At 51.5% G+C, this 19,817-nt stretch overlaps 1 protein-coding gene across 6 annotated transcripts in view; it reads left to right on the top strand.

Moving 5' to 3' along the window:
- The window catches only part of DEGS2 (delta 4-desaturase, sphingolipid 2), an 81,201-nt gene that overhangs the window by 25,868 nt on the left and 35,516 nt on the right, over positions 1-19,817 (top strand). Inside the window, exon 1 of one of the 6 annotated variants that reach the window (XR_011377269.1) lies at positions 2,769-2,895. The exons of the other annotated variants lie outside the window; for them this stretch is intronic. The gene's annotated coding sequence lies outside the window, so the exon portion shown is untranslated. Of the gene's footprint in view, positions 1-2,768; positions 2,896-19,817 lie in introns of those variants that run through there. 6 annotated transcript variants of the gene reach the window in all.

Raw genomic sequence — 19,817 nt, 5'->3', positions numbered from 1 at the left:
TCCAGGAAGATCCCACATGCCGCGGAGCGGCTGGGCCCGTGAGCCATGGCCACTGAGCCTGCGCATCTGGAGCCTGTGCTCCGCAACGGGAGAGGCCGCAACAGTGAGAGGCCCACGTACCACAAAAAAAAAAAGTGAAAGCCAGAAGAAACTTCTAAGAGCACAAATGGCTGCCTCTGAGGGGAGGACTCAGGGTGGGGCTGAGGGAGGGGGAGAAGGTCGGGAAACTGCCGTTTTTTCATTTTAAGCCTTGTAATTCTATTTGTCCTTTAAAGATGTGTACCTGTTACTAATTTTATTGAAAATAAAAGAGAAAAAAAGAAGAGAGAAAGAAAACAGAGGATCAGAGAGGTGAAGGAACTTGCCCAAGGTCACACAGGATTCAGAGCTGAGCCAGAGTTCAGACTTGAGACGGAGGTGGGCCCTACAGCCCCGCTGGACCTGATGCTGGAGGTGCGCAGAAGGCCATCTGGCCAGAGGGACCAGACTCATGTTGAGGACAGGCTATTTTCACTGTCAGATGTTGCTGAAGTTAGAACCTGAGAGTTAATGTTAAAAAGCTGTTTATGAACCTGAAAGGCCCTTTCCACATGTCTGACCTTGCAGGCTGGGCTGTGGAGGTTCAATGTCCACCAAGCCCCTGCTCAGTGACGGCAAATCAGCAGAGTTCTCCCTAAGTTGGCTGCACTGTTTTGCAAGAACACCGATCAGCCATTCTCCCAGGGCGGCCACAAATGTGTCAGGCAGAGGGCTCGGTTTGAACTCAAGTCTCTGCAACTGTGGGTCCTCAGGGAACTGGTGGGGCCAGAGCAGAGGCACTGGGCTCTGGAAAGTAGGGACTGTTCTTGACCACGTGATGGGGGTGGGGTTGGGTGAACCCCGGAGGCGGCGGCGTGCGCAAAGTCCCAGGGGCCTTGATCTGGGAGTTTGGCACGGGTCAGCGTAACTGGAGAATGGGGGGAGGGAGGCTGCAGTTGAGGAGAGATGGGAGCTGGAGGGGGAGGGGACCGGAGGGGGGAAGGGCTGACTATGCACAGGGCACAGACTGGGTGAAAGCCCAGGGCAGGAGGGAGCTGTGGCTGGAGCTGAGGAGCCAACGGCAAGGACGAGGCCCGAGGGGAGGCTGAGAGGCCGCAAGGCTCCGATCCGCAGGGCCTCTTGGCCTAGCAAGGATTTGCGTCTTTATCCCAAAAAAGCCACTTCGGGGTTTGAAAACCTTGCCCCGCCACTAAGTGGGGAAGGGAGGCAGTGGGGAAAGGAGGCGGGAGCTGCAGCTCCAGGGCGCCGCGTCCTGAAGTCCCAGGGGGCCGGAAGGGGCGCACCCAGTCCCCCGCCGGGCGCTCGGGGCGGAGCGAACAGCCCAGCCGTCCCGCCCACAGCCCCGCCCAGCAGGAGACACGCCGGTGACTCCGCCTACCCCTCTCTGGTTGGCCCGGGGCGGGGGCACCTGACTCAGAGCGGCCAATCCTCGCGCTGGCAGGGCCCCGGGCCCCGAGCTCTGCCGCGCAGCGAGGCGCTTACAGACCAGCTGGCAGGGGGCGGCAAAGGGCGCCTCGGGCTGCTGGGGCTCACGAATGGGGGCTGGCAGCAGGTTGCAGATTAGCAATTCCCCGGACGTCCACTTGGCCAAAAGACCAATTTCTATGAACTGACGATGACGTGTGTGTTGGCCGAGGTCGTCCGGCGTCCGCTGGAAAGTGATCATTTCTCGTTGTCTCTATCCCACCCTGCTCTGCTGAGCCAGAGTTCCAAGCCTCTGAGGGCGGGAGTGAGGGGGTCTGTGGGGGCCGTGGAGTTACAAGTCTGCCCTCCTCCCCCCAACACTCACTCTCCCGCTTTGTGAGGTCCCGACTTATAAGTCTCAGCATGCACGCCGCCTCGTCCAAGAAGCCTTCCCTGGAGGCCCCAGCGGCTGGACTCCCTGGGGCTTCCCAGGGCTCTGGGCTTTTCTCTCCATCCGGAAGCATCGTTATATGGGGATGTTTATCCCGGAGGGCAGGGGCCCTCTCCCCAGGCAGGGCCCCAGGCTCGTTGGGGGGTCCATCAAGGCAAAGTAAAGGGCTGAAAGTTGGCCCACCCGCAACTGACCCGGAGGAGATGCAGACAGGGAGGCTTCTTCCACCAAGGCCGGTCGTGACTTGTGAGGCCTGGGAAGCCGGAAGTGTCCTCTGGCCCCGGAACCCCCACCTGTACCAGTCCAGATGGGGACCAATGACCCGGCCTCGACCCCACAGACGGCCCGAGGGTAAGGGAGATGCGCCTTAGAAAGCATCCAAGGAAGGACCGTTTGCACCCAGTATTCAAGCTGTGAAAACGGCGTGTAACTGCATCAAAACTATGGGAAGCGGGCTTCCCTGGTGGCGCAGTGGTTGAGAGTCCACCTGCCAATGCTGGAGACACGAGTTCAAGCCCTGGTCTGGGAAGACCCCACATGCCGCAGAGCGGCTGGGCCCCGTGTGCTACAACTACTGGGCCTGCGCTCTAGAGCCCGTGAGCCACAAGTACTAAGCCCGCAACCCACAACTACTGAGCCCACGTGCTGCAGCTACTGAGGCCCGCGTGCCTAGAGCCCGTACTCCACGACGAGAGAGGCCACCACAGTAAGAGGCCTGCGCACCGCAACAAAGAGTAGCCCCCGCTCTCAGCAACTAGAGGAAGGCCATGCGCAGCAACAAAGACCCAACACAGCCAAAAATAAATAAATAAATAAAATAAATAAATTTATTAAAAAAAAAAATACGCAAAGCGCAGGGCAAAGCTTCGGGTAAACAGGCACTCCTAGCAGGCGTCAGGTCCTGCTGCAGAGGCCACTCACCCCCGTGGGAGCAAGGACTTTGCCAAAACACGAAACAACCTTACTGATTTATCTCGCTATGGCCTCTCTCCCTGCAAAAGGTAAGCTCTAAAGGCATCAGAGGGTGTGCAGTGAAAAATTTACCACCACTGTCGTCATCTGTAGTGTATTTGTATTTTATTCCTTTCTTTCCTTGACTAGATCAACTACTGATTTAGCTGTTTTCAATCTTTCTTTTTTCTTTTATTTTTAGCTGCACTGTGGGGCGTGTGGGATCTTAGTTCTCCCACTAGAGATTGAACCCAGGCCCTGGGCAGTGAGAGCTGAGTCCTAACCACTGGACTGCCAGGGAATTCCTGCTATTTTCAATTTTTAAAAAATTATTTCTACTGGATTTATTTTATTTGAATTAGTTCTACTGTTTTTTCTCTTCTAAACCATTTTACAATTTTTTTTTTGCGGTACGCGGGCCTCTCACTGTTGTGGCCTCTCCCGTTGCGGAGCACAGGCTCCGGACGCGCAGGCTCAGCGGCCATGGCTCACGGGCTCAGCCGCTCTGCGGCATGTGGGATCTTCCCGGACTGGGGCACGAACCCGTGTCCCCTGCATCGGCAGGCGGACTCTCAACCACTGAGCCACCAGCGAAGCCCAAAAGGCTAACTTTTAAAAAATAAATAAAGAAAAAAAGAAAAGATCTTTTAAAAAATTAATTAAATCTATGTCAATAATTATATTATCGTCTTCTCTAATCTTAATTTTTCTTAATTTTCTTAATACACGTATCTGCGAGAGATGAATTGAAATTTCCTACTACCGATGTGCTTTTTACTTTCTCCCTGTATTTCTTTCATTGTATGAATGTGGATACTGTGTTATTTGATGCAGGTTGGCACCGAAGAGCAAATGAATGCAGTTTGGTGCATACTAGATATGTGATACCTTCACTGCGACTTGCACTCATTCTCATTATAAAGTGCACCTCTTGGCCCCACCTAATGTTTTGCCTTGAACTTGACCCCTGCTTTCTGTTTGTTTGCATTTGCCTGTTATCCCTTGCACCATGCTTTTATTTTCATTCCTTCTGAGTCCTCTGGATTGGGGAGTGTCTTTTGCCTCCAGCTTAAAGTTGAACGTGAGCCATCTGACGGGCAGGTCCCTTTACAGATGAGTTTGCATATATCGATGTGACAAATCTATCTTAGACTCAGTGAAGTCATCTTATTTTACGCTTTCTATTTTTGTAGTTTATAAACTATTGGCTTAATTTAGGTGCAAGATTTCTTCTGATATTTTGGAAATTTTGTAGCTGTGTACTTGTGGTTACCTCTGTAAGTTTATATAACACCCTTAGTCCTTTATTTATCTACTGACTCCCAGCTATGAGTAATGATGACACTATTATGTCTTTCCTTTCTCCTTCCTTTTCTCCACCATCCTTTTCACAATATAATTTTAAATGAAAGAAACATCAGGTTAAATATATCCATTTATATCACATATATGTAAAATATGTCCTTGTGTCTAAGATGGCATTGATTTTAAGATGCTCCACTGACGTAGTAACAGCTTCTTGAACAAAAACAAAACTCTTTCCCATCCCGCAGTCCCTGCAGAGGGCTAACGGTGGTCATGCCCGAGATGGAATTCAGGGGCCTCTTGATCGTCTTGTCTCTGAACCCTGTGTCCCTGACTGGGCTGCCAACAGAGTTCCTGTCCTCCTTAGGGCCATTTGGGGGAGGTGTCCAGCGTCCTTGCCAGTGATCACAGCTGTGAGTGTCTCAGCAGGAGCCACCTGGGTGGAGGGGCTCTGGTTGTGTCTCCCTGGATTCCAGGCACACGAAGCTCTGTGTCGGGGGTGGGGTGGGGGTGGTGGGAGTGGGGGGAGGGGGGGGATGGGTGGGGGGGCGGTGATGTCACATCCGCCCTGCCTTGACTGTCTTCTTTCTCCAGCCTTTTTTGTGAATCTGGGCGTGGCTGACATTAGCTCAAATACAACTCCTGTTTTTTTTGTTTTTATTTTTGTTTTTGGCCACATTGTACGGCATGTGGGATCTTAGTTCCCCGACCAGGGATCAGACTCGTGCCCCCTGCATTGGGATTGCAGTCTTAACCACTGGACCGCCAGGAAAGTCCCCCAAACAACTCCTGTTTAATAACATCTCATTAAAGCCTTCTGGAAGTTTCTCAGGACCCAGAGTTCTCAGCAGAACCCAGCATTGCCTGGTGCCAACCCATGGCTGTGCCAGTCACACCTGCTCCGCTGAGCCTCCTCTAGCTCCTGTGTGCCAGCCTGACCAGGGCACCCTATCCCGCCCACACCTTGTACTTACCTCCCTCCAGGCCTTTGCTTCTGCTGTTTCTTCCACCTGGGCTGCCGTCCTCCCTCCAGGTTTTGCTGGTCTAAACCTCACCCACTGGTCTAAACCCTCAGCCTGAACATCACCTCCTGCTGGAAGCATTAGACCCTCCCTCTTCTGGCCCCTCACGGCCTGGCCGGGGGTAGCTGGCCACCGGGCCGCTGGAAGCCCTGGCTCCATCCTCGGACTCACGTCTCTGCCTTCATTCCCAGAGCTGCAGTGGCCACAGAACTTCCCGGGAAAGGCACTGGAGTCAGACAAGACCCACTTCCACCAAACCGCGGTTTCCATGGTTGTAAAAGTTGTGAGGTTGAATAGAGAGAGTTGCGGCCAAGTGGCTGCCCTGTGCGTGGCCGTGAGGACACGGTGGTTGGAGACAGCCCTTCCTGCCAGCGGGGCTCAAAAATGGGGGGGGGGCAATCATTAGTATTTTGGTATAGTATTATTATATTAGCTTTACTGGTTTATTTACATTAAAGTGTAAAATCTTATGTGAGCAGCCAGATGAATTCTTCCCTATGTCTACACTGTGACTCCATGCAGATCAAGTTATAGCACATTTCAGGGACTTCCCCGGTGGCACAGTGGTTAAGAATCCGCCTCCCAATGCAGGGGACGCAGGGTTGATCCCTGGTGGGGGAACTGAGATCCCACATGCCGCGGGGCAACTGAGCCCACGCGCCACAACTACTGAGCCCACCCACTCTGCAACTAGAGAAGCCCATGCACCACAAGGAAGACCCAGTGCAGACAAAAATAAAAAATAAAACAAACCGCATTTCAGCCCCCAAAATTCCCCACCAAGGGCAACTGCTACCTTGCCTTTAACCACCATAGATGAATTTGGCCTGATTTTTGTACTTTACATCAATGGAATCATACAGTATGTGCTCTCTTGGGTCTGACTTCTTTCACTCAACATTATTATGTTATCCGTCTATATGTTATTATACTAATAACGACAATAATAATAATTGTATCCCCCTCACCCTGGGGCCTGGCACATGGCAAGTGATTAGTTAATAGTGAGGCTTGGTTGAGGGAACTTGACCCTTTCAGCTTTTTTTTTTTTTTTTTTTGTACGAGAACGTGACCTGAGTCGACTCCATTGTTGAAAACTGTTCTGAAGGTGGAAATCAGGGCAGCAGAGAACGCCAGGGAGTTCACTTTACTGGTCGTTGGTATCTGTGGTTTGGCTTCGCTGTTTATAAATGCCCTGGCAGCGTCCTGAGGTTACCTCAAGCTGGTGGCTTCTGTCATCCCTTGGGGTCACTGGGCCCTACCCCTCCGCCCCGCCCTGGTCTACCCAGGTCAAGCGCCTGCTCTTGTCTAGCCTTGGTGTCTAAGACTCTGCTGTCCTCCTCTGTGTGTAGATACCCAGGAGGTGAGACATGCAAGCCTTGGCCTTGGTCTGGAGGGGAGAAAACATTCCGTCATCCTGCTCCAGAGCCCCCAGGTTGAAATCTCTGGACTGGTGCCTTAATCCAGGGGCTCCTAGGGGGTGGGTTCTCGTTGGTTCTGAAGTCCCTCCCGGAGGGACAGGCCATGTCTGCTCTTCCTAGCTTCCCTCACACAGATGGGAAACTGAAGCTCCAAGTGCAGGCTGAGTGTTTATTCAGGGAGTGGATGAGCACTCAGCCAGCACCTATTAGGCGACTACTGTGTACCCTGAGTAGGCACTGAAGACCCAGAGATAAGCCAACCTGTCCAGGCCAAGGAGAGCCGTGCTCCGGGGAGGGGTCTGGGGAAGCTTCACCAGGCAGTTGGCCTTTGAAGCCTCAGGGACTTTGGCCAGGCCTAAGTGAGGTTATTCCAGGCAGAGGGAACCGCTGGAACAAAGGCTTAGCAGTGGGAGAGTGATCTGGGGCCAGCGATGGGCTGCTGGCTGAGAGAAGTGTTCAGGAGAGAGGCTTGTTTTTTTGTTTTGTTTTTTATTTCCTTTGTTTTTTTTTTTCCCTGCACCAAGACTTGTGGGACCTCAGTTCCCTGACCAGGGATCGAACCCAGGTCCCCTGCAGTGGAAGCACAGAGTCCTAACCACTGGACTGCCAGGGAATTCCCCAGGAGAAAGGCTTGTTGAAGCTGGTCCAAGACCCTCCTTGGGGTGGTGTTGGTGAACCTTGGAGACTCCCTTTGGAGCAGGTGCAGGACCTGAGCTCTAGGCTTTCCTTTCACCCTCTGTGTGACCCTATGTTGGCCCCTGGGTAAATCTCTCCAAATCTCTCCCTGTGGCAGATAGATGAATGGAGGGTGGGGTGTAGTGAATCAGTGAATGGGGTTTGAAAGCTGCAGTCCATGCCAGGGAGGCAGGTGGGGTTGAATGAGCCAGGGCCCTAGGCCCACAGGTGATGAAATCAGCACAAGGATTAGCCTTGGCGCTATTAGGCATGCTCTCTACTCTTACCTCCTGGAGCAGGCCATTCCTGCACTCCACCGATGGGGGGGCACACTCAGCTTCTCTGGCAGGACCAACAGGAGGCTTGGCCACCTCCCCTGGTTCAGCCACTGACTGACTTGCTGGTTGCATTTGTCTCCTTCAAGGTCTCAGGTACAGTCCCCTTTGCTCTTTGCAGAAGTGGAGGTGTCCCTGATCCAGACCCCATGGAGGTGGCCCCAGGAGCAGGGGCCCAAGAAGAAATGTTGAAGGAGGATTCACTCTTTTTCTTTCCTTTCTTTCTTCCTCCCGCCCTCCCTCCCTCCATCCCTTCCTTTTCTTTTGGCTTCATGCGGAACTTCCCTTACTAGGTATGAACCGGCGCCTCCTGCAGTGGAAGTCTTAACCACGGGACTGTGGGGGGAGCCCCCGTTTTACAGGACTTCTAATGGTCTCTCTCGTGGCCGCCTGTCATCTGCCCCTTCTCCCCTGCAACGGCTGGAGCCCCTCCCGAGGCCCCTGTGATCGCCCTCTCCAGACGCAGCCCGCCGGCTCCTTCCCAATGCCAGGCCTCTGCCCAGTGGTGCCCTCCGCTGGGAGTCTCTTCCCTCTTCTCTCTCTGGTCAGGAACCCTCTCTTCCCTCTCCTTGGAGGCCCGAACTCGCAGCTTCAGGGCTTCCCACCCTCACCAAGGTTGTGGCATCTGGGTGGCTGTCCCCTCCCCGCTCCCGCCCCCCACCCCCGTCCCCGCATGGGCGTGGCTGGCGCCCGGAGAGCTGAGAGCCCTGAGCGTGGCCCAGGGCGGGGCCTGTTGCCCGCCTCCCCGAGATAGGAGACAGATGGGCCGGCAGAAAAGGGGTTAAAAGAAGGATTCCAAAAGCGAATTTCTCCCTTCCTTGCGGCCCCCCCTCCCCGCTACCAAGCTCTCTGCTAGACCTGCGAGTCTCCCCTCTGGGGCCTTCTTACCTCTGGCGCTTGTTCGCGGGAGGGTGGGATGGGGGGCCGTCGGGCCATCAGTGCCCCGGTTCCCACCGGCTGCACGCCGGGGAGCCCCGGGGTGGGGACGGGGCGGAGCGGGGCGGGGGCAGTTCAAGGCAGGGGCTGGGCTGGGCTGCCTCGGTGGGCCGGGATTCGGGGTGGGAGGGTGGGACTCTCAGAGGCAAAACAGCAAAGGCCACAGGCCAGGTGACCCAGTGAGGGCTAGGGACGCGTGTGTACCTTCCAGCCAGCAGGGGGCGCGGGTTGGCCTTGGGGGTGGAGGAGGGCGAGACTGAACGATGCTGGACCAGAGAGGTCTGTTCATTTTAAAACATTAAATTAGATGGCAACTGAAAAAGAAATGCAAAACCTAAAAATTGAGAATTATGTTTTATTTGGTGGCCTTACCGACGACTGTAACTTGAGAGCTCAGTGCCTCTCAGATAGCTTTGAGGAACTGCTCCAAAGAGGTAAGTGAGGAGCCAGGGTATATAGGAGTTTTTGCTGGGAAAAAAAAAGAAGTAGTAGAACATCAAAAGATTACTGCTAATCACAAAAACCAGGCATCTCAAGTTAATGATTCTAGTGCCTTTCTATGTATGGAAAGAGGTAAGAGTCTGGGGACTTCCCCGGTGGTCCAGTGGTTAAGAATCTGCCTGCCAATGCAGGGGACATGGGTTCGAGCCCTGGTCTAGGAAGATCCCACATGGCGCAGAGCAAGTAAGCCCATGGGCCACAACTACTGAACCTGTGCTCTAGAGCCCGTGAGCCACAACTAGAGAAAGTGCAGCAAAGAAGACCCAATGCAAAAAAAAAAGATGCAAGAGTCTGGGCTCATTGAAATTATTCCTTATATATGCATCTTAACCACTTAGGGTCAGTATCCTGTTTTTCTCCATCCTGAATTCCCCTCAGGGTGCACTGTAGGAGGCGGCTGCAGTGGCTGCTGGCTTGATGGCAGGCAACGTTTTTTGGTCCATGTAGATATTTTTTATTCTTTTAATGATCTAAGCTTATAAAACTCAAACAGGACAGAAGCATTAAAATAACAGCCCTGGTCCCACAGCCCCTCCTCTCGGAAGTAATCCCTGCCCTGCCGTCCCCTCTTGGGGAGCATCCTTCCAGGCCTCCTCCAGAGCATTCACGTGTGCAAGGACACACACACACACACACACACACACAGAGCAAGGTGCCAGGCTCCCAGATGCACTCACAGACACGCACTCACCCAGCCACACAGGGACACGCCGATACACGAGAACACTTGTAGCACATAAATAGGTTGGTCAGAATCCTCTGTGGCGTGGGTGTATTTAGGCAGACACATCTCTGGTGATGAATCTACATACATTTTATTTTTACAGGTTTTGCATAAAAACCTCGCCTCCTTTTCCGGCTTTCCTGCTGCCACACCAACAGGCATTTCACATTTCCATCCCATCTTCCGCACTGTGGGTGAGCCCAGCTGCTAGGTGCAAGGTGGCCCATGTCTAAACTCTTCACGGCTGATGACACATTGCCGGGGCTGCTTGGGTGGTGGTGATGGGGGGCCCTGGGTGTGGGCATGGGGTATTGCCTACCCCTTGGGATTCAGGAAGATGCCCTGAGAGTGAGGGCAAAGCCAAGGAGGGGAGAAGTCCAAGGCCAGTGGCTGGCCTGGGGCCACCCCTTGACCCTCTCAAGGGACACGTCTGAGGCCTTGGGGGCTCTTTGGATTCGTGTGGGCCGCAAACACTGATTATCCCCTGAAAATGCAACCATGTTGAGCTGGAAGTAGACCCCGGAGAGACCCTTAAGGAGAGGGCTCTCCCACACCCGGGGCTTTTGGTCTATCTGAACACATGGGGCCCAGTCACTCTGCCTGCAGTTCCACCGTTACCCCCACTCTGGTGAATTCTGGGGAGTTCTCTTGAAAGCCACTGTGCCCCAGGTGATCCTAGCCCCAGCAGAGCCCCCAGGGGGACTGACTGGTTGACACTGTCTTCTACAGTCTGTGGGTGTGTGTGTTGGGTGTGGGGAGGAAGCATTTCAACCCCCAACTCCAAGCCCAGCTCAGAAGGTGGTCACTGTCTTTTTTTTTTTTTTTTTTTTGCGGTACGCGGGCCTCTCACTGTTATGGCGTCTCCCGCCGCGGAGCACAGGCCCCGGACGCACAGGCTCAGCGGCCATGGCTCACGGGCCCAGCCGCTCTGCGGCATGTGGGATCCTCCCAGACCGGGGCACGAACCCATGTCCCCTGCATCGGCAGGTGGACTCTCAACCACTGCGCCACCAGGGAAGCCCTGAACCCACTGTCTTTTAATTAAAATCACACACCTGGTCTCAGGACTTAATGAAGCTCAGGTTCTTTTATTTATTTAATTTATTTATTTTTGGCTGGGTCGGGTCTTCGTTGCTGCGTGTGGGCTTTCTCTAGTTGCGGCGAGCGGGGGCTACTCATTGCGGTGGCTTCTCTTATTGCAGAGCACGGGATCTTGGCGCGCGGGCTTCAGTAGTTGTGGCTCGTGGGCTCTAGAGCGCAGGCTCAGTAGTTGTGGCGCACGGACTTAGTTGCTCCACGGCATGTGGGATCTTCCTGGACCAGGGATCGAACCCGTGTCCCCTGCATTGGCAGGCGGATTCTTAACCACTGCACCACCAGGGAAGCCCATGGCTGGAGGATTCTTAAACACTGTGCCACAAGGGAAGTTCGAAGCTCATGGTTCTTTATGTCTCATCACAGAAAGAATTCAGTGAGAGACTGAATACCTGAGATAGGTAAGAAGTGGATCTATTTAGAGAGATACACATTATAGACAGAATGCGGTCCATCTCAAAAGGCAAGACCGGCCTTGGGAGAAACACACTCCACAGACAGGTTTGGGGCTGTCTCAGAAGGTGAGAGGCCCCGAAATATGGGGTGGTTAGTTTTTATGAGCTGGGTAATGATGGGAGGATTATTCCAACTATTTTGGAGAAAGGGCCGAGATTTCCAGGCATTGGGCCACCGCCCACTTTTTGGCCTCTTATGGTCGGCCTGGGGACTGTCATGCTGCTGGTGGGTGTGTCACTTAGCTTATGCTAATATAGTACAATGAGCGTATAACGAGGCTCAGGGTCCACTGGAAGTTGAATCTTCCGCTCTCTTGGAGCTAGCTGGTTCTAACCAGTTTATGTCCTGTCCTCGAGGGCTGTGTCATTCTTTCAGAGGTTGTGCCCTGTCCGCCCCCCTCCTGCTTCAAAGGCACCTAGAGGCCTCACACCCTGAATAAGATCTGAGCTTCAGAACGCTTCTCAGCAGGCTGCCAGGTCCAGAGTGGGCCCTGCGGAGACACCTTGCCAGGATCCACAGACAGGCGTGGACGGAGGCAGGAGAGGACTGAGTGTGCAGTGTGCCAGCCCTGGGCTGCCCCTGCGCCTGGCTCTCACGCTGTCACACCTGGGCCTGGGCTGGGCATCTGGCCCTGGAGACCAAGCACCTTCCAGAGCTCTGATTTGGAACACGCACAAGCCAGGCAGTCCTGGGCAGAAGCTCCCGTCTCTGCTGAACCTGTTTCCGCCACAGTCACACGAGAGGGGGAGGCCCAGTTTACTGTTGGCCCAGGGGAGGCGCTGGCGTGGCCTGGGGCAGGGCCTGACTTAGGGCCCGTGGGACTGGCACCGCATCCCATGCCCCAAACATCCATCCACACCTGACTGGGTTCGTTTGTCTGTGGTTGGAACCCTCCCCCCGCCAAATCAGGGCGGACTTCTCCAACTGGTTTTAATTTTATCCTTAAGCCACATGTTTGAAATGACTTAATCAAAGAAGGTCATGAATTAAATCTCAACAAGAGTGCTCAGGGCCTGGCTCCCCGCCTGGAGTGCCAAGGGCCCCATGGAGGAGGCGTCCATCAATCCCGTGATCAGCTGGTTCTCCCAGCTGATAACTGCCTTCATTTGAGGGCCTACGAGGTGCCAGGCGAGGTCTTGGGTGCTTCCTACACAGGCTTCCACTTACATCCAACCACCCTGGGAAGTGGAGTAGCTATCCCCACTTTACAGGTGGGGAAACCGAGGCTGGGATGTGAAGCTTGCCCAAGGTCACCTGGCAGGTGAGAGGCAGAGCTGCCATCCCAGTTGGGTCTATCTGTGTCTAGAGGCTGCACTGCCCCTTGGGCAGAACTGGGAAGACAGAGATCACACAGACAGATGTTACTGCTTTGCTGTAGGACAGGCCAATAAATGGAGAGACAAGGTGCTGGGGCAAGAAACAGCGACTTTCTTCAGAAAGCCAGCACACTGAGAAGGTGGTGGACTAGACGTCCCAAAGAACCATCTTCCCTGAGCTCGAATTCAGGCTGCTTTTACACGGAAAGGGGACAGGGTAAAGTCCTGGTTTCCGCCAGCCTCTGGAGGGGATGTGTTACTTTCTTCCTTCCCGCAGCCGTTCACAGATGGGCCCGGTCAGGAGGTTTCCTATGAGCTAAACAAAAGTATTTTAGCTTAACACTCATTACCTGGGAGGCAGGGTCCCCAGAGACGGGCCATTGTGTATAATTGAGGTTTATAGGCAACATCCCTTTAGTGATTAACTTGTAATAGAATACAAAGGTTCTTCCGTACTATATAGCGACCAGTGCTGAGGGGAGAGGGTGGAAGAGAGATGAGCCTCTCGTTCAGGCTCACAGGTCTGGGACGCTCCGGGAGGAGGTGGCACTTGGCCTTGGCATGAAGGATTTGGAGAGAGATGGGGAAGGCGTGCGAGGTAAGAGATTTGGGGACACGGGGAGGGGGTGGGGGCATTGTGGGGTGCAGCTGGAGAAGCTGCTCAGACTTAGCTACGAGGGCAGAGCTGGCCTGGTCTGGGCGTACTGGGCGGGCTGGGGGCGCCAAGGTGGGAGAGAGGCAGGAGGGGTGGACCTGGCAGCCGGCTCCAGGGCTTCCTGTGCACAGCGTTGCTGAGGAGTCTGTGGCCAGGCTGACTCATGTTCTTTTACAGGTTGTTTCTTTTCTGTCTCCTCTTGGGAGCTTTTGGCATTTTTCTCTTCATTGCAGGTATTCAGAAATTTCTCGACCGTGTTTGTAGATGGTGATGTCAGGCATTTTTGCTGTTATTGTTTCCTTTTGTGTTCACTGTTTTAAAAATTACTTTATTTATTTTTGGCTGCGTCGGGTCTTCATTGCTGTCCACAGGCTTTCTCTAGTGGCGGCGAGCGGGGGCTACTCTTCATTGCGGTGCATGGGCTTCTCATTGTGGTGGCTTCTCTTGCTGCGGAGCGCGGGCTCTAGGCGTGCGGGCTTCAGTAGTTGTGGCACGCGGGCTCAGTAATTGTGGCTCGTGGGCTCTAGAGCGCAGGCTCAGTAGTTGGGGCGCACGGGCTTAGTTGCTGCGCGGCATGTGGGATCTTGCCGGTCCAGGGCTTGAACCCATGTTCCCTGCATTGGCAGGCGGATTCTTAACCACTGCGCCACCAGGGAAGTCCCTGTGTTCTCTGTTTAATTAAATTGTAACATGTACTGGGGGCATGGGACGAACTGGGAGATGGGGATTGACATATATACACCACTATGTATAAAACAGGTAACTAATGAGAACCTGCTGTATAGCACTGGGAACTCTACTCAGTGATCTGTGACCTAAATGGGAAGGAAATCTAAAAAAGAGGGGATATATGTATACGTATAGCTGATTCACTTTGCTGTACAGCAGAAACTAACACAACGTTGTAAAGCAACTCTACTCCAATTTTTAAAAATGTAACCTATTAAATGCACACATTTTAGGAATACAGCTCCTTGAATTTTCACAATTGTCTACACCTGTGTAACCACCACCCCAGTCCGGATGCAGACCACTCACTTCCAGCCCCTGGTGGGCTCCCTTTCACCCACAAAGGAAACCACGATTCTGACCACTAACACCATTGATTAGTTTTGCCTATTCTTGAACTTCACGTAAGTGGAAACATAGTCTGCATGCTTTCGTGTATATTTTTAAAGTAAACGTCTGAAATTTTAGAACAGTTTTAGATTTACAGTTACTGGGAAGATAGTCCAGAGAGTTCTCTATACTCATGCTCATTAGTATGGTAGATTCGCTACAATTAGTGAACACGTATTGATATCAATACATTATTACCAACTAGAATCCATACATTGTTCAGATTTCCTCGGTTTTTCCCTGATGTCCTTTTTCTGTTCCAAACTTCCTTCCAGGACAGCACATTACATTCAGTTGTCAGGTCTCTTCCGGCGCCTCCTGGCTGTGACACTTGCTCAGGCTTTCCTTGTTTCTGATGGTCTCGGCAGTTTTAAGTACCGCCAGGTGTTTTGTATAATGTTCCTCAGCTGGGATTTTTCTGACTGTTTCTCGTGATTAGACTTGAGTGACGGGTTTCGGAGGAAGACCACAGAGGTGAAGTGTCCTTTCTTCATATCAAGGCCACATACTATCAACGAGATTCATCACTGTTGATGTTGCCCTGGGTCACCTGGCTGAGATGTGCTTGTCGGGTTTCTCCTCCAGGAAGTGACTCTTCCCCCTCCCCTTCCATACTGTCCTCTTCGGGGGTTTTTTGTTTTGCTTTGTTTTTTTTTCTTGGCCGTGCACAGCGTGGCTTGTTCTATCTTAGTTCCCTGACCAGGGATTGAATCCTGGCCCTCAGCAGTGAAAGCACTGAGTCCTAACCACTGGACTGCCAGGGAATTGCCTATACTGTCGTCTTCGGAAGGAAGGAAGTCATGGTGCAGCCCACACTTGAGAAGTGGGGAGTTGTCCTTGAGGGTGGGGTGTGAACCTAAATCCCTTGTAATTCTTCTGCACGGGAGGCTTGTCTCTTCTCCACCATTTAGTTATTTACTCAGTCATTTATATCAATATGGCCTCATGGATATTTGTTTAATGCTTTGGGTTATAATCCAATGCCATTTTCTTTCTTTCTTCTTTTTTTAAGATTTTTTTTGACGTGGACCATTTTTAAAGTCTTTATTGAATTTGTTACAATATTGCTTCTGTTTTATGTGTTGGTTTTTTGGCTGCGAGGCATGTGGGATCTTAGCTCCCCAATCAGGGATCGAAGCCACACCCCCTGCACTGGAAGGTGAAGTCTTAACCACTGGACCGCCAGGGAAGTCCCAGTCCTCCCTTCCTTCCTCCCTTCCTTCCTTCCATAGTTGATTTACAATGTTGTGTTAGTTTCTGGTGCACAGCAAAGTGATTCAATTATATATATATATATATATCCGAAATATACATATATAGATATCTCTTTATTCTTTCCAGATTCTTTTCCATAATGGTTTATTACAGGATATTGATTATAGTTCCCTGTGATAAACAGTAGAACCTTGTTGTTTATCTGTTTTATATATAGTAGCTTGTATCTGCTAATCCCAAACTTCTCCCCACCTTTCCCCTTTGGTAACCATAAGTTTGTTTTCTATGTCTGTGAGTCTGTTTCTGCGTCATAAATAAGTTCATTTGTGTCATATTTTAGATTCCACATATAAGGGTTATCATATGGTATTTGTCTTTCTCTGTCTGACTTCACGTAGTATGATAATCTCTAGGTCCATCCATGTTGCTGCAAATGGCATTATTTCATTCTTTTTTAAAAAATTTATTTAGTTTTGGCTACGTTGGGTCTTCATTGCTGTGTGCAATGAAGAATGAAGCCTGCTGTGTGCAGGCTTTCTCTGGTTGTGGCAAGCAGGGGGCTACTCTTCGTTGCTGTGCGCGGGCTTCTCATTGCGGTGGCTTCTCGTTGCGGAGCACAGGCTCTAGGCGTGTGGGCTTCAGTAGTTGTGGCATGTGGGCTTAGTAGTTGTGGCTCATGGGCTCTAGAGTGCAGGCTCAGTAGTTGTGGCACACGGGCTTAGTTGCTCCGTGGCATGTGGGATCTTCCTGGACCAGGGCTTGAACCCGTGTCCCCTGCATTGGCAGGCAGATTCTTAACCACTGCTCCACCAGGGAAGTCCTATTTCATTCTTTTTTTATGGCTGAGTAATATTCCATTGTATATATGTACCACATCTTTGTCCATTCCTCTGTCGATGGACAGTTAAGTTGCTTCCATGTCCTGGCTATTGTAAACAGTGCTGGTATGCACAGTGAGGTGCATGTATCTTTTCGATTTAGAGTTTTCTCCAGATATACGCCCAGGAGTGGGATTGCAGGATCATACGGCAACTCCATTTTTAGTTTTTTAGGGAACTTCGTTACTGTTCTCCATAGTGGCTGCACCAATTTACATTCTCGCCAACAGTGTAGGAGGGCTCCCTTTTCTCCACACCCTCTCCAGCATTTGTCATTTGTAGGCTTTTTTTTTTTTGCAGTACGCGGGCATCTCACTGTCGTGGCCTCTCCCGTTGCGAAGCACAGGCTCCGGACGCGCAGGCTCAGTGGCCATGGCTCACGGGCCCAGCCGCCCCGCGGCATGTGGGATCTTCCCGGACTGGGGCACGAACCCGTGTGCCCTGCATCGGCAGGCGGACTCTTAACCACTGTACCACCAGGGAAGCCCTGCAGACTTTTTAATGATGGCCATTCTGACCGGTGTGAGTTGGTACCTCATGTCGTTTTGATTTGCATTTCTCTGATGATTCAATGCTACTTTATTTTATTGCTCAAATTGTCCTAGCTTTGGCTATTGGGAACTCTTGTGGTTGGCTCCTGGGTCTCTTTGTCATGCCCCCATCACTCTGTGTGTGCGTGTGTGCGTGTGTGCGTGTGTGTTGAGCGCTTCCTTACTTTCAGCCATTACAGGATGCTCCAGGCTCATCTTGTATATTTCTAGCCCTAGTCGTACCATCTGCATTTCTCCAAGGAGCCCGGGTTCTTCACTGGAGAAGGGTATTAGAAATGAAGATCACATGTGATCATAGCTACTGGGATGTCCTTGTTTCTAGGTGCGCAGAGCTAACAAAGCAAGGCAATCTATTACTATTTCAACATGTAACCATTGTGTATATGTTAAGCTAAACATAAGTTTACGTCTCCAACCCTAATCCATTACTGCCTGGAACATGTCAGCCTCTCGCCGTTGCTTATCCTAACATCCCGCTCCAACAGCAAGAAACCTGGCTCTTACCGTCTGCCGCTTATTTACTTAATTGTTCAATTCCAGGATACTTGTAGAGTGGTTCTAAAATTGTTAACACATGTCCCCACAGGAAACAACTTTCTCAACTAGAGTACAGTTCTTTTGCCTTTAGTCTTGCAGTCTGTACACATTTCCAGTGTTACTTAGGTCAGCACCTTATTCCCCCAGGCCCTTCAGTGAGGTTGTTTCACCCATTTTTAAGACAATTAGATTCTTTTGTCATATTCTGCATTGCATCCTGGGATCCGTACCTCCTAAATGGCTTTTTGCATGCATTAAGATTCACTCTCTGTGATGCAAAGTTCTACGAGTTTTGACAATTGCTAATGTCTTATAGTCACTATTACACAATAATTTCACCTCCTTAAAAATTCCCCTGTGCTTTGCCTGCTACCCCCATCGATCCCTAACCCTACCCTCAGCGCTCCTGGCAACTACTGTTCTGTTTGTATTCACAATAGTTTTGCCTTTTCCAGAATATTCTATGATTGGAGTCACACAGTATTTTCAGACTGGCTTCTTTCACTTACCAGTATGCATTGAAGAGTCACCCACGTCTTTCCGCGAATTATTAGCTCATTTCTTTTTATCTCTGAATAATATTCCGTTGTATGGACGCAGCCCAGTTCCTGTCGCCCCACATCCTTGACGGTATTCGGTGGGGTCAGTGCTCTGGAGTTTAGCCATTCTAATAGGTGTGCAGTCGTATCTCATTATTGTTTAATTTGCTCGGCAGGATGTTGAGCGTCTTTTCGTAAGCTATTTGCTACCTGTATATCTTCTATGGTGAGGTATCTGTTCAGATCTTTTGCCCATTTGTTAATTGGGTTATTTGTTTTCTTATTGTTGGCTTTTTGTAGTAGTTTGTATGTTTTGGATACAAGTCCTTTATCAGATATGTGTTTTGCAAATATTTTTTCCTCCTCTGTGACTTGTCTGTTCATTCTTTTAACAGTGTCTGTCACAGAGCAAACATTTTAAATTTTAATAAAGGGGAAACTATAATTTTTTTTCTCTTTCATGGATTGTACTATTGCTGTTGCATTTAAAAACTCATCACCAAACCCAAAGTCATGTAGATTTTTCTCCTGTTTTCTTTTATTAAAGAATGAATGAATGAATGAATTTTTTGGCTGTGTTGGGTCTTTGTTGCTGCGCGTGGGCTTTCTTTAGCTGCAGAGAGCGGGGGCCATTCTTCATTGTGGTGCACAGGCTTCTCATTGCGGTGGCTTCTTGTTGCGGAGCACGGGCTCTACAGCACAGGTTCAGTAGTTGTGGCGCACAGACTTAGTTGTTCTGCGGCATGTGGGATCTTCCCGGACCAGGGCTCAAACCGTGTCCCCTGCAGTGGCAGGCAGACTCTTAACCACTGCAGCATCAGGGAAGTCCATCCTATGTTTTCTTTTTTTTTTTTTTTTTGAGGAGAGAGATGTTTATTAAATATGACTGATTCCCCCTCCCCCATCTCCAGGGGGAGAATAGTAAAACTTGATCAAATCTTTATCCTTGGTTTTCCTTGTCCTTCCTGCCAGGATTAAAAGCCATGAGTTTCTTGTCACACACCTTTCTGTACCTTCCGTGGTTGAGTCTTGGGGAGCCAGGAACGGCTGGCGAGGAGGGATGAAAATGTCGCCGTGTGGCCCGATGTCCTCGTGGGTTCATCCTTCGAAGCCTGACACAGCTGGCGTCGAACCGGCCTCACCTCCCTTTCTCCTCTTCTGGGGCCCCTGGCTGCTCCGGTTCCCTCTCTCCTCCAGTCCAGTGGAGCCAGCCATCCCAGCAGCCTTCTTCCCAGCCTTCACGCTACAGTTACAGGCGAAGTAGGCAGCAAGAGCAATGAGTGTGGGTGGGAAGGTCACAGCCCTGCCCTGCCCTGCTTCAAACGCCCTGCCCTACCCAGTGTGCCCAGGCCTAGCGAACAGCCTGGATTAAACTCTGCCCGCACCTGGGATGCTCCTATCTCACCTGCAAAGGGTGTTCATCAGCCACGGGAGCAATGTGTACTCTGCACTCCACATGCAAGCGCCCTCTATGCTCCTGGGAACAACGTGCCTCCGGCCTGGGCGACCCGCGGAGCCAAGCCTGAAGTCCCGGGTGGTGGCGCATCGTGGCACCCCCAAGGCAGCCTGAATCCAGATTCTTCAGAGGACCTCCCCGACCAATGAGTGCCAGACGCTTTACAGTCAGCTATGAGCATCCCCGGGGCCAGAATGGGACGCTTCCAGCTGCAGGAGCCGTGTAACGCTACAGAA

The sequence above is a fragment of the Globicephala melas genome, chromosome 2 (assembly GCF_963455315.2).
Source record: "Globicephala melas chromosome 2, mGloMel1.2, whole genome shotgun sequence".
Classification (NCBI taxonomy): Eukaryota; Metazoa; Chordata; class Mammalia; order Artiodactyla; family Delphinidae; genus Globicephala; species Globicephala melas.
This window is presented reverse-complemented; position numbering and strand designations above follow the sequence as displayed.